The 13,954-nt window shown below is 44.0% G+C and overlaps 1 protein-coding gene and 1 long non-coding RNA gene across 17 annotated transcripts in view; one reads left to right on the top strand and one right to left on the bottom strand.

The window, feature by feature from the left end:
• Window positions 1-10,807, bottom strand: part of LOC101087463 (phospholipid-transporting ATPase ABCA3-like) — a 224,156-nt gene extending 213,349 nt beyond the window's left edge. For 15 of the 16 annotated variants that reach the window (XM_045047758.1, XM_045047743.1, XM_045047746.1 and 12 more), the window contains exons 1-2: window positions 10,674-10,807; window positions 449-571 (exon numbers count right to left, since the gene is read on the bottom strand). The gene's annotated coding sequence lies outside the window, so the exon portion shown is untranslated. The remainder of the gene's footprint in view (window positions 1-448; window positions 572-10,673) is intronic. The other variant, XM_045047741.1, reaches the window with a different exon arrangement.
• Window positions 10,808-11,385: 578 nt separating this feature from the next.
• LOC123382559 lies at window positions 11,386-13,323 on the top strand. The gene is made up of 2 exons (XR_006591100.1): window positions 11,386-11,980; window positions 13,107-13,323. It is a non-coding gene; the product is annotated as an uncharacterized LOC123382559 (long non-coding RNA).
• The last annotated feature ends 631 nt before the right edge of the window (window positions 13,324-13,954 follow it).

Consider the following 13,954-nt stretch of genomic DNA (forward strand, 5'->3'; position numbering starts at 1 on the left):
AGTACCTTTCCCAATGATTACTAAGAAACAATACAAGAGATAATAAATAATCACCATCAGCAAAAAGACAAAATGGTATGTGAAAATCACATCATAGCTATAAGCCCAAAATGCCACTCAACAAGTAGCAAGACTGAAAGTACTTCCATTAACAACATTGCTAATAGGAGAAGATTCATTTTTATATTTAATGAATATTTGCTGAACATCTATTACGTGACATATTAAGTCACTTAGGTGTATAATGGGAAACATAACAAAGGTTTTTATTTGTTATTTTATTAATAGGTTATTAATAACCCAGGATCTGAAATCAGACTTTCTAGGTTGGTTCTCAGCTCTACCACTATCTGTGTGATCTTGAACACTTGACTTAAATTCTTGGAGCTACCAGAGAGAGAGCTACAATTCAGGGCCAGGAAGGGGAGACATTATTTTAGGACCTCACCTTATAAATAAAGATGAATGTGAAAGAAACTGGCCAGGTCCTGTGCAGGGACTGCACAATTTCAAATAATTTTAATCCTTGATACCAGATGAAGGTATCCTATATTGCAAATGCCTGTGGTACCTAGAACAAAAAAAAAATAAATAAATCCTCTCTGAAGAAAACTAATATTATCCTGGAGACTCGGCTATTTCTCCAAACAATTTTTCTGAATATAACATCTGGCACTCCTGACATCTGGGGTGGAATTATCAGGAGCAAAATTTAAAATAAGTATGCTTACTATTTTCAAGGCAAAAAACATAGAAGGTTTAGAAATTCCACAAAAGGGCATTAGATTAGGATCTCAAAGGATGGAGGAAACAGTGGTCCTAGACCTAAGCATAAAGCTAACCTATAAAACTAGTAGAAAACATATAGAAGAATATCTTTGTGGCCTTGTGGATACAGAGATTTCTTAAAGTAAATGAAAAAAAAACTACAAGCCATAAAGAAGATCTTCATAAAAATCTAAAATTTTTGCTCCTCAAAGAATACCATCATGAAAATAGGAAAGAAAGCCATAAAAGGGGAAAATATTTCTAACATATTTATCTGACAAAAGACATATATAAGCATTGCTATAAGCCAATAATAAAAATATAACAACCCAAATTTTTACAGTGGGAAATACACTCAAAAAGACATTTAAGCTAGAACAAACAATGTTAAAATTTGTATGGAACCACAAAAGACCCTAGATAGCCAAAGTAATGTTGAAAAAACTGAAGGCATCATAATTCTGGATGTTAGCCTGTTTACAAGGCTGTAATCATCAAGGCAATATGGTATTGGCACAAAAACAGACACATAGACCAATGGAATAGAATACAGAACCCAGAAATGGGCCCACAAACATATGACCAACTAATCTTTGACAAAGCAGGATAAAGCATCCGATGGACAAAAGACAGTCTCTTTAGCAAATGGTGCCGGAGAACTAGACAGCAACATGCAGAAGAATGAAACTGGACCACTTTCTTACACCATACTCAAAAATAAATTCAAAATAGATGAAAGACCTAAATGTGAGACAGGAAACCACCAAAATCCTATAAGAGAAAAGAGGCAGCAACCTCTTTGACCAGCCGCAGCAACTTCTTACTTGACAGGTCTCTGGAGGCAAGGGAAATAAAAATAAAATTGAACTGTTGGGACCTCATCAAGATAAAAAGCTGCACAGTGAAGGAAAAAAATCAACGAAACTAAAAGACAACCTTCAAAATGAGAGCAGATATTTGCAAAAGAAGATATATTGGATAAAATATCAAAAATCTATAAACATCAAACTCAACATCCAAAAAAAAAAATTCAGTGAAGAAATGGGCAGAAGGCATGAATAAACACTTTCCCAAAGATATCCAGATGGCTAACAGACACATGAAAAGACGCTCAACATCACTCATCATTGGAGAAATACAAATGAGATACCACCTTATACTTGTTAGAATGGCTAAATTTAACAACTTGGGAAAATAACAGATGTTGGCCAGGATGTGGAGAAAGGGGAACCCTCTTACACTGTTGGTGGGAATGCAAACTGTGCAGCACTCTGGAAAACAGCATGGAGGTTCCTCAAAAAATTAAAAAAGAACTACCCAATGACCCAACAATTGCAGTAGTAGGTATTTACCAAAAGACACAAAAATTCTGATTTGAAGGGCACAGGCACCCCAATGTTTATAGCAATGCTATCAACAATAGCTAAATTATGGAAAGAGCCCAAATGTCCATTAACTGATGAATGGGTAAAGAAAATGTGGCATGTGTATACACACACACAGTATGGAATATTAGTTGGCAATTAAAAAGGATGAAATCTTGCCATTTTCAACAATGTGGATGGACCTACTTTGCTAAGCAAATTAAGTCAGTCAGAGAAAAATTATATGATATCACTCATATGTGGAATTTAAGAAACAAAACATGTAAACATCAGGAAGGGAGGAAAAATAAAATAAAAGAAAGGAAGGAAAACCATAAGAGACTCTTAAATAGGACAAACATAGGGCTGCTAGATGGGAGGTTGGTGGGGCAATGGGCCAAATGGGTGATGGGCATTAAGGAGGGCACTCGGACGAACAGTAGGTGTCATATGTAAGTGATAAATCATTAGGTTATACTCCTGAAAACAATAGTATACTGTATGCTAACTTGGAATAAATTTTTTAAAAAGGATAAAGCTGCTATAAAGATCTAATTAATGAATAAGAGGTACAGTTTCCGGAGGAAGATGGCAGGGTAGGAGGACGATGGACTCACTGCATCCTGCTGACCACTTAGATTCCACCCACATCTGCCTAAATAACCCAGAAAACTGCCAGAAGACTGGCAGAAGGGACTCTCCGGAGCCAAGCGTAGATGAGAGGCCCACAGAAGAGGGTAGGAAGGGCGGAGAGGCGATGCGTGCTACATGCACTGGTGGGAGGGAGCTGGGGTGGTGGAGGGGCAGCCCGCCCAGCAAGGCAGAGCCCCTCAGTCTGGCTTGAAAAAGCAGAGGGGCCAGATGGAGTGTGTTCTGACAGCCAGCGGGACTTAACATCTGGAATATTATAAGTCAACAGCTCTACTCCAAGACCAGGAGGTCTAGAGGACAAAGGGAGGGAAAGTTGTTGAGCCTCGGAGGACACAGCTCAGCTTGGCGGGGAACAAAGGCTCTTACCAGCACCATCTCCCTCACCCATCCCCCAGCCAAAATCCCTAAGGGAATGATAGTTCCCGTCAAAGAACTTGCTTGCACCAAGCAAACAACCAACACTGTGCTTCTGCGGATCCATCCCTCCGATGGGGCTGCCTCCCTCCCGGTGCAGCAGGGCCCCTCCTGAAGCGGACCACGGAAGGCAAAGCAAGCTGAGTCTGCCCCTCCGGCCCCTGTGCACCTTCAGGATCCACCCCAGCTAATACGCCAGATCCCATGGAAGCAGCACCAGAAGCCTGGCAGTGTGGAAGTAGCCCAGACAGGGGCCATACCACTCCAGAGTGAGTCCTGCCCCTGGGAGAGGGGAAGATAGGGTACACACCAGTCTGACTGTGGCCTCAGCGGTGGGCTGGGGGCAGACATCAGGTCTGACTGCGGCCCCACCCACCAATGCAAGTTACTCCAGACAGCACAGGGGAAGAGTCCTGCAGTTCCACGCCACTCCAGGGACTATCCAAAATGATGAAATGGAAGAATTCTCCTCAAAAGAAACTCCAGGAAGTAGCAACAGCTAACGAACTGATCAAAAACGACTTGAGCAATGTTAGAGAAAATGAATTTAAAATAATAGTCATAAAATTAATCGCTGGGCTTGAAAAAAGCATAGAGGACACCAGATCTTCTATTACTACAGAGACCAAGGGACTAAGAAACAGTCAGGAGAGCTAAAAAATGCTATTACTAAGCTGCAAAATAAAATGGAGTCGACCACAGCTCGGATTGAAGAGGCAGAGGAGAGAATAGGTGAATTAGAAGATAAAATTATGGAAAAAGTGGAAGCTGAGAAAAAGAGAGATAAAAAAATCCAGGAGTAGGAGGGGAGAATTAGAGAACTAAGTGATGCAATCAAATGCAACAACATATGCATAATTGGGATTCCAGGGGAGGAAGAGAGAAAGAAAGATGATGAAAGTGTACTTGAAGAAACCATAGCTGAGAACTTCCCTGATCTGGGGAAGGAAAAAGGCATTGAAATCCAAGAGGCACAGAGAACTCCCTTCAGACGTAACTTGAATTGATCCTCCTCATGACATATCAGAGTGAAACTGGCAAAATACAAGGATAAAGAGAAAATTCTGAAAGCATCTAGGGATAAACATGCTCTAACATATAAAGGGAGACCAATAAGACTAGTGACAGATTTATCTACTGAAACTTGGCAGGCCAGAAAGAAATGGCAGGAAATCTTCAATGTGATGAACAGAAAAAATATGCAGCCAAAAATCCTCTATCCAGCAAATCTGTCATTTAGAATAGAAGGAGAGATAAAGGTCTTCCCAAACAAACAAAAACTGAAGGAATTCGTCACCACTACACCAGCACTACAAGAGATCCTAAGGAGGATCCTGTGAGACAAGGTACCAGAGACATTGCTACAAGCATGAAACCTACGGACATCACAATGACTCTAAACCCATATCTTTCTATAATAACACTGAATGTAAATGGACTAAATGCGCCAACCAAAAGACATAGGGTATCAGAATGGATAAAAGAACAAGACCCATCTATTTGCTGTCTACAAGAGACTCATTTTAGACCTGAGGACACCTTCAGATTGAAAATGAGGGGATGGAGAACTATTTACCATGCTACTGGAAGTCAAAAGAAAGCTGGAGTAGCCATACTTATGTCAGACAAACTAGACTTTAAATTAAAGGCTGTAACAAGAGATGAAGAAGGGCATTATATAATAATTACAGGGTCTATCCATCAGGAAGAGCTAACAATTATAAATGTCTATGCGCCGAATACTGGAGCCCCCAAATATATAAAGCAATTAATCACAAACATAAGCAACCTTATTGATAAGAATGTGGTAATTGTGGGGAATTTAATACCTCACTTACAACAATGGATAGATCATCTAGACACAGGATCAATAAAGAAACAAGGGCCCTGAATGATACATTGGATCAGATGGACTTGACAGATATATTTAGAACTCTGCATCCCAAAGCAACAGAATATACTTTCTTCTCGAGTGTACATGGACATTCTCCAAGATAGATCACATACAGGGTCACAAAACAGCCCTTCATAAGTATACAAGAATTGAGATCATACCATGCACACTTTAGGACCACAATGCTGTGAAACTTGAAGTCAACCACAGGAAAAAGTCTGGAAAACCTCCAAAAGCATGGAGGTTAAAGAAAACCCTACTAAAGAACCAATGGTCAACCAGGCAATTAGGGAAGAAATTAAAAAATATATGGAAACAAACGAAAATACAACAATCCAAATGCTTTGGAATGCAGCAAAGGCAGTCCTGAGAGGAAAATACATTGCAATCCAGGCCTATCTCAAGAAACAAGAAAAATCCCAAATACAAAATCTAGCAGCACACCTAAAGGAAATAGAAGCAGAACAGCAAAGGCAGCCTAAACCCAGCAGAAGAAGAGAAATAATAAAGATCAGAGCAGAAATAAACAATGTAGAATCTAAAAAACTGTAGAGCAGATCAATGAAACCAAGAGTTGGTTTTTTTGAAAAAAAAAAAAAAAAAAAAAAAAACCACAATTGATAAACCTCTAGCCAGGCTTCTCAAAAAGAAAAGGGAGACGACCCAAATAGATAAAATCAGGAATGAAAATGGAATTATTACAACCAATCCCTCAGAGATACAAGCAATTATCAGGGAATACTAGGAAAAATTATATGCCAACAAACTGGACAACCTGGAAGAAATGGACAAATTCCTAAACACCCACACACTTCCAAACCTCAATCAGGAGGAAATAGAAAGCTTGAACAGACCCATAACTAGCGAAGAAATTGAATCGGTTATCAAAAATCTCCCAACAAATAAGAGTCCAGGACCAGGTGGCTTCCCAGGGGAGTTCTACCAGACATTTGAAGCAGAGATAATACCTATCCTTCTCAAGCTATTCCAAGAAATAGAAAGGGAAGGAAAACTTCCAGACTCATTCTATGAAGCCAGCATTACTTTGATTCCTAAACCAGACAGAGACCCAGTAAAGAAAGAGAGATACAGGCCAATATCCCTGATGAATATGAATGCAAAAATTCTCAATAAGATACTAGCAAATCGAATTCAACAGCTTATAAAAAGAATTATTCACCATGATCAAGTGGGATTCATTCCTGGGATGCAGGGCTGGTTCAACATTCACAAATCAACCAGTGTGTTACATCACATTAATAAAAGAAAAGATAAGAACCATATGATCCTGTCAATCGATGCAGGAAAAGCATTTGACAAAATTCAGCATCCTTTCTTAATAAAAACCCTCGAGAAAGTTGGGATAGAAGGAACAAACTTAAACATCATAAAAGCCATTTATGAAAAGCCTACAGCTAATATTATCCTCAATGGGGAAAAACTGAAAGCTTTTTCCCTGAGATCAGGAACACGACAGGGATGTCCACTCTCACCGCTGCTGTGTAACATAGTGTTGGAAGTGCTAGCATCAGCAATCAGACAAAAGGAAATCAAAGGAATCAAAATTGGCAAAGATGAAGTCAAGCTTTCACTTTTTGCAGATGACATGATATTATACATGGAAAATCCGATAGACTCCACCGAAAGTCGGCTAGAACTGATACATGAATTCAACAGAGTTGCAGGATACAAAATCAATATACAGAAATCAGCTGCATTCTTTTTTTTTTTAATTTTTTTTCAACGTTTATTTATTTTTGGGACAGAGAGAGACAGAGCATGAACGGGGGAGGGGCAGAGAGAGAGGGAGACACAGAATCGGAAACAGGCTCCAGGCTCTGAGCCATCAGCCCAGAGCCTGACGCGGGGCTCGAACTCACGGACCGTGAGATCGTGACCTGGCTGAAGTCGGACGCTTAACTGACTGCGCCACCCAGGTGCCCCATCAGCTGCATTCTTATACACTAATAATGAAGCAACAGAAAGACAAATAAAGAAACTGATCCCATTCACAATTGCACCAAGAAACATACAATACCTAGGGATAAATCTAACCAAAATGTACAAAATATGTATGTTGAAAACTATAGAAAGCTTAGGAAGGAAATTGAAGAAGATATAAAGAAAAGGAAAAACATTCCATGCTCATGGATTGGAAGAATAAATATTGTCAAAATGTCAATACTACCCAAAGCTATCTACACATTCAACGCAATCCCAATCAAAATTGCACCAGCATTCTTCTTAAAGCTAGAACAAGCAATCCTAAAATTCATATGGAACCACAAAAGGCCCCGAATAGCCAAAGGAATTTTGAAGAAGACCAAAGCAGGAGGCATCACAATCCCAGACTTTAGCCTCTACTACAAAGCTGTCATCATCAAGATAGCATGGTATGGGCACAAAAACAGACACATAGACCAATGGAATAGAATAGAAACCCCAGAACTAGACCCACAAACGTATGGCCAACTCATCTTTGACAAAGCAGGAAAGAACATCCAATGGAAAAAAGACAGTCTCTTTAACAAATGGTGCTGGGAGAACTGAACAGCAACATGCAGAAGGTTGAAACTAGACCACTTTCTTACACCATTCACAAAAATAAACTCAAAATAGATAAAGGACCTGATGTGAGACAGGAAACCATCAAAACCCTAGAGGAGAAAGCAGGAAACGACCTCTCTGACCTCAGCCGTAGCAATTTATTACTTGACACAAATCCAAAGGCAAGGGAATTAAAAGCAAAAATGAACTATTGGTACCTCATGAAGATAAAAAGCTGCACAGCAAAGAAAACATCAAAACTAAAAGGCAACCAACAGAATGGGAAAAGATATTTGCAAATGACATATCGGACAAAGGGCTAGTATCCAAAATCTATGAAGAGCTCACCAAACTCCACACCTGAAAAACAAATAATCCAGTGAAGAAATGGGCAGAAAAGATGAATAGACACTTCTCTAAAGAAGACATCCGGATGGCCAACAGGCACATGAAAAGATGCTCAACGTTGCTCCCCATCAGGGAAATACAAATCAAAACCACACTCAGATATCACCTCACGCCAGTCAGAGTGGCCAAAATGAACAAATCAGGAGACTATAGATGCTGGAGAGGATGTGGAGAAATGGGAACCCTCTTGCACTGTTGGTGGGAGTGCAAATTGGTGCAGCCACTCTGGAAAACAGTGCAGAGGTTCCTCAAAAAATTAAAAATAGACCTACCCTATGATCCAGCAGTAGCACTGCTAGGAATGTACCCAAGGGATACAGGAGTACTGATGCATAGGGGCACTTGTACCCCAAGGTTGATAGCAGCATTCTCAACAATAGCCAAATGATGGAAAGAGCCTAAATGTCCATCAACTGATGAACGGATAAAGAAATTGTGGTTTATATACACAATGGAGTACTACGTGGCAATGAGAAAGAACGAAATATGGCCCTTTGTAGCAACGTGGATGGAACTGGAGAGTGTGATGCTAAGTGAAAGAAGCCATACAGAGAAAGACAGATACCATATGGTTTCACTCTTATGTGGATCCTGAGAAACTGAACAGAAGACCATGGGGGAGGGGAAGGAAAAAAAAGAGGTTAGAGTGGGAGAGAGCCAAAGCATAAGAGACTCTTAAAAAGTGAGAACAAACTGAGGGTTGATGTGGGGTGGGGGGGTGGGTGGGTGATGGTATTGAGGAGGGCACCTTTTGGGATGAGCACTGGGTGTTGTATGGAAACCAATTTGACAATAAATTTCATATAAAAAAAAAGAAAAAGAGGTACAAGTATCCGGTTACTAAAGAAAAAAAAAGATCTAATTAATTAAAAACCCAGAGGTTTCCTTCCTTTTAAATCTTCTGCTTACTTTGCATACAATGAGGTGACCAAGATGGCCTGCCTGTTACTCTGAGCTGGACCAACCTTTAGAAAGGCTCTTCTGGCTCTAGGTCCTAACCACCCTTTTCTTTGAACATGTGCTTTAGAAAACTTGTAATTATACATCCTTTCTCTGTTTAAAATACAGATAACCCTTTTTTACAAGCCTCTTTCCTGTTTTACAACCCCAAACTGCCTTTCTGAAGGACCTGGGAGTCATCCTTTGACACGTAATCCTCAAGGAAAATAACACCCCTATTCCCAGTATCTGTGCGAGGGGAGGAGCTAGCTTTCGACAGGCACCAATCAGCAAACACAGATGGCCTCATCAGAGAACCACATGGACAAACTCAGGAAGTTACTCAAGGTGTTCTCTTGGTCAACCTTCCCTCCAACTTTTCCAACTTTCCCACTGTCTCACCTCAGTCCACAAATACCTTCCCACCCTTTGTTTCAGCAGAGTTGAGCTCAGACTGAGTTCTGGCCTCTCTTCCCTGCTCCGGTAGCCTCGCATAAAGTCTTCTTTGCCTGTTTTACTTCGTCCAGTGCAATTTTTGCATCGACAGAAGAAAACTAAGACAACGTGAGCCTCCTGCAGCACTTAACTTCCATACCCCTTCTCTCTATTCAACACTTACTGTGTTCTGTCAGTTCAAATAGTCTAGTCACCCTGAGAGATGGGTACGTGTAATATCCAGGTTCTTTCAGACAAGGAAACCCTGGCCTTGTGAAGTCAAAGTTTACCTTGGGTCATTGCTATAATCTGACTGTCTGGGTCCTCCCCTCCTCCCCAGATTCTTATGTTGAAATCCAAACCTGGATGTGATGGTATCAGGATGAGGGACATTGGGCACGTGATGAGGCCATGAGGATGGAGCCCCGATGAATGGGATTAGTGCCCATATTATAAGACAGGGCCCCAGAGAGCTCCCCTGCTTCCTCCACCATGTGAAGGACACAGTGACAAGATGCCTGTCTATGCATCAGAAATCAGGCTCTCACCACACACTGAATCTCACGGACCTCTGAGCTGAGACTTTCCAGCCTCCAGAACTGTGAGAAATACATTTGGGTGGCCCAGCCCACGGCAGGTATTCTATTACAGCAGCCCCAGCTGACTGGGACAGTCACACAGCAAGTCAATTCTGGACACCCCAGCCCTCGACCCAAAACATGTGCCTCCAGACCCCTGGCTTTCAAATACTGAAGGCAACCAAAATAAAATTCTGTTTGTTTAATGTGTTCCCATTAGCTTCTCTGTGTGTCTTGGGGTCCAGAGAAGTGTCTCCTACGTCATGTGCTTGTTTTGGCACTTTCTCCTCCCTGGGAAGTCCGGGATGCATTCCCCAGAGCAGGGGCACTTGGAGAGGAAAAGGAAGGGAGTGAGGTCCACTGAGGGACATGCAAAACTACAGGATGGAGGGTCAACGCTGGGTGTGGTGGCGAGCGACGTTAGACAGCGAGGTACAGGGAATATTATAATATATATGTTACATACAATGGGCTTTGGAGGGGGCAGAAAGGGTTGTGGAGGGTTCTAGTGTATTGGGGCTTTTGGGAGTGTTGGGGGGTTCGCACTTTCCGGCTCTGCACTCAACAGTGCGGCCAGGGGGTGGGCCTCCGGGGAAGTCCAGGAAGCCCACCCTCCGCCTCCCCGGGGGAATCTGGGGAGAAGACACCACCAGGGCGGGGTGGTCCCGCACTCACCGCTCGGGCCTCGAAACCGCCACTGCTACACCTGCGCCTCCGCCGCTGAGGGACGCGGGTCACCGGGCGCGGCGCCTCCTCCCAACGCCTTCGCCAACCGCCCAGCTGCCTGCCGGCCTCGCGAGCAGATCATGGGCCACGGACCCTTCCTCGCGCATGCGCGCACGCACCTACTCCCCAGCCTGCCCCCTCCTCCCTGCAGCCCCGCCACCTGGCCCGCACGCGCCTCCCTGCCCCCTGCGCGCACTGGACCCTCCGCCCGGGACCCCTTAGAGTGTGGGGCCCCACCCAGCACTGCCGGAGGCCCCCAGACCCTCGGCGCCCTACCTCGGGGCCTGTGCGCTTGCCCCAGGCTCTCTGCCGCTAGACCCCGCTGGGCCACCCCACCACCCTCCAACTCTCGCGGGCTCCCCTCTCCCTCAAGTGTCATGGTCACCTCAGCGGGCCAGTAGCTCGTGGCAGGAAGTTGGGAGAGATTCACTGGCCGCCCTCTAGGGTCTGTGGGCGGCAGCAGAGAACTTGCAGAGGTTCCCCCCCTCGGGGACCCGCAAGCCTGCTGCGGGGGCCACTCGCAGCCCCCGACGTGGGGCGACTCTGGCGTAAGGCGCGCGGTCCTCGAGTCCAGCTCCCCAGCGAGCGCCGCCTGCGCCTCGACACGTGGGCGCTCTGCGCGTTGTGACTCCCACGGCGTCCTCTCCACGCGCTTCCCCGACCCGCCAGCCACTCAGGGGGCCCCACGTCCCGACCTCTCTCCTGCTCCACAAATTCGTCAGTGGTCGCTTCTCTTGGCGGACCCCACCCCAATACCCACCTTCGGTGTAGCTTAAGCGTTGCCAAGCAGGTTCTGAATTCTGCCAGAGGCTAATCTCTTCCCTACCCCGCCAGGGATCCGGTTCTGGCCTCTAGGCAGCAAATGGAATTGGGTTCTTGAACTGTCAGGTTAAGCTTGGTCAGGAGAGGGTGCTGGCGGGACGCTACAGGGCCAAAGGCTGCTGCTCCAGGTTCAGTGTTTTCTCTTGATTGTTGCTCTCCCCTTGCTGTCAGCAGCAGGTGTGGAGGACATTTCTGGGCATTCACCCTGCACCTCCCCCGACCCCCATTAACCGTGGATTCTCAGTGACTCCGGCAGGTGCCCCTGCCTAGCACCAGCCTGCCAACAACCACAGAAAAGAGTTTCCTGCTTGCTAGATCCAGCCACAGTTCCTTGCTGGCTAGCCGAGGCAGCCTGTAACTATGGGGTGTTTCCTGTTTGCTCAGCAGGTTTGGAACAGCCTTGACCCAGGGCCAAGAAACTTCTCCACCATCAAGTGAGCCCCAAGTTCACCTTCTCCAAGAATATCTGAATCCCAGTCTTGGGGAAGGGTCCTCTTCCAAGTTTGTTTCTTCCTTGGATATTTTCCCTCATCCATAGTGTATCCTTTGGAGTTCCCTGTACCTCCTATAGCTAACCCCCTGCTATAATTAATCATTCTTTTAACTTTCCCTGTTCAAATTGCTGTGTGGTTTCCTGACTCCAAGTGGGGATACTGACGAACGCTCCTGCTTACTTGCTGGGTGACCCTGGGTAAATCCCTTAACCCCTCTGCCTCTCCCATGTACAGTGAGGATAATAATAGCTGCAATACCTAGCCCAGAGTTTTGTAGTGGGCTTCTCCACCATCAAGTAAGCCCCAAGTGCACTTTCTCCAAGACCTGAATCTCAGCCTTGGGGAAGGGTCCTCTCCCATGGTATTTGGGTATTTTCTTCAGCCATAGTCTATTCTTGAGAGTTCTTTGTACCTCCTTACAGCTATCACCCTATTATAGTTACTAATTCTTTTAACTTTCCCTGTTCCAATTGCTGTGTGGTTTCCTGGCTCCTAATAGGGACACTGACAGGTGTTCCTGCTTGCTTGCTGGGTGACCCTGGGTAAATCCTTTAACCCCTCTGAGGCTCCATGTACAATGAGGATAATAGCAGCAGAGTTTTGTAGTAGTATTAAATGATGTAATACATGTAAAGTGTTTAGTAGAGGAAGGGACACAATTTTTTGTTTGTTTATTGCTGGAAGATTAAAGGTGGGTTGAGAAATAGGCAGAGTCAGTGAAAAAGACTACCTGACTAAAGGAATTTTTTAAAGGGATCATTAATAAAGACTACTGGGAGATGAGATGCAACTAAGAGCTTAATCAAGTGAGGTTCCTCTCCCTTTTTAAAGATGGCCAGCCTGGGAAACAACTTTTGCAATAACTGAAATCACATGTCAGAGATCTATGGGTGGTATTGGTTGGAAACCACAGAAAGTTATTTTACAACTAAAAACAATAAAACAGAATAGTTTCTGGATATCACTTTATTACTCACAGTATCCAAATGAGGATATAAAAACCTTTGTCCCCAAACAACCCCAAAATAGAACAGCTTCAGTGACTCTTTCCATCTTGTAATTTCAGGAGAATCATCCTCCCTTCTGCTCATCTGCCCAAGAATCTAGAGAACTGATTAGCTTTCTCTCTCTCTCTCCCTCTCTCCCTCTCTCTCTGTTTAAGGGGGACTCCATGTGCCCAAACAAGACTCAGAACTCTGTTTCCTCTACACCTTATTTGTCCTTTGTTCCTCCTTAATCAGAGTTGGGCAAGGGTAGGAAAATAAACACACTATTTTTAAAAATCTTTTTTCAACGTTTATTTATTTTTGGGACAGTGAGAGACAGAGCATGAACGGGGGAGGGGCAGAGAGAGAGGGAGACACAAAATCGGAAACAGGCTCCAGGCTCCGAGCCATCAGCCCAGAGCCTGACGCGGGGCTTGAACTCACGGACCGCGAGATCGTGACCTGGCTGAAGTCGGACGCTTAACCAACTGCGCCACCCAGGCGCCCCTCGAAGTCATGTTTTTAAGCTACAATCTGAAATTTAATATGCTCAAGGAACTAATAAATATAGTCTCCTCAACAGGTAAAGATTTTGGAAATTAAAAGTCTCATTCTCACTATGACAAAAAAAAGCTGAGGAAACAGCAGTAATTCTTAGATCCAGTGGAGTTGAGGTCACAGAACAAACCAACGCCTCAAAAACTGGGATGCTAGAAAATACATGGAATCACAGCTTACTGGGAGCAGAAGCCAATGGAGCTAGTACTGGTAAGACCACTGACATAGTGATAGACAAATTCCTGGTGGCTAAGTGTGGGCTAGCACGAAAGTTAAAAACTCCTGGAGAACAAGTTTCAAGAGGTATGCAGACTTTCTTGAGTTTACCTTCCAGCAGCCTCACCATGTTCTCATGGTACAGATTAGAGAA

Source organism: Felis catus, chromosome E3 (genome assembly GCF_018350175.1).
Source record: "Felis catus isolate Fca126 chromosome E3, F.catus_Fca126_mat1.0, whole genome shotgun sequence".
In the NCBI taxonomy this organism is placed as follows: domain Eukaryota; kingdom Metazoa; phylum Chordata; class Mammalia; order Carnivora; family Felidae; genus Felis; species Felis catus.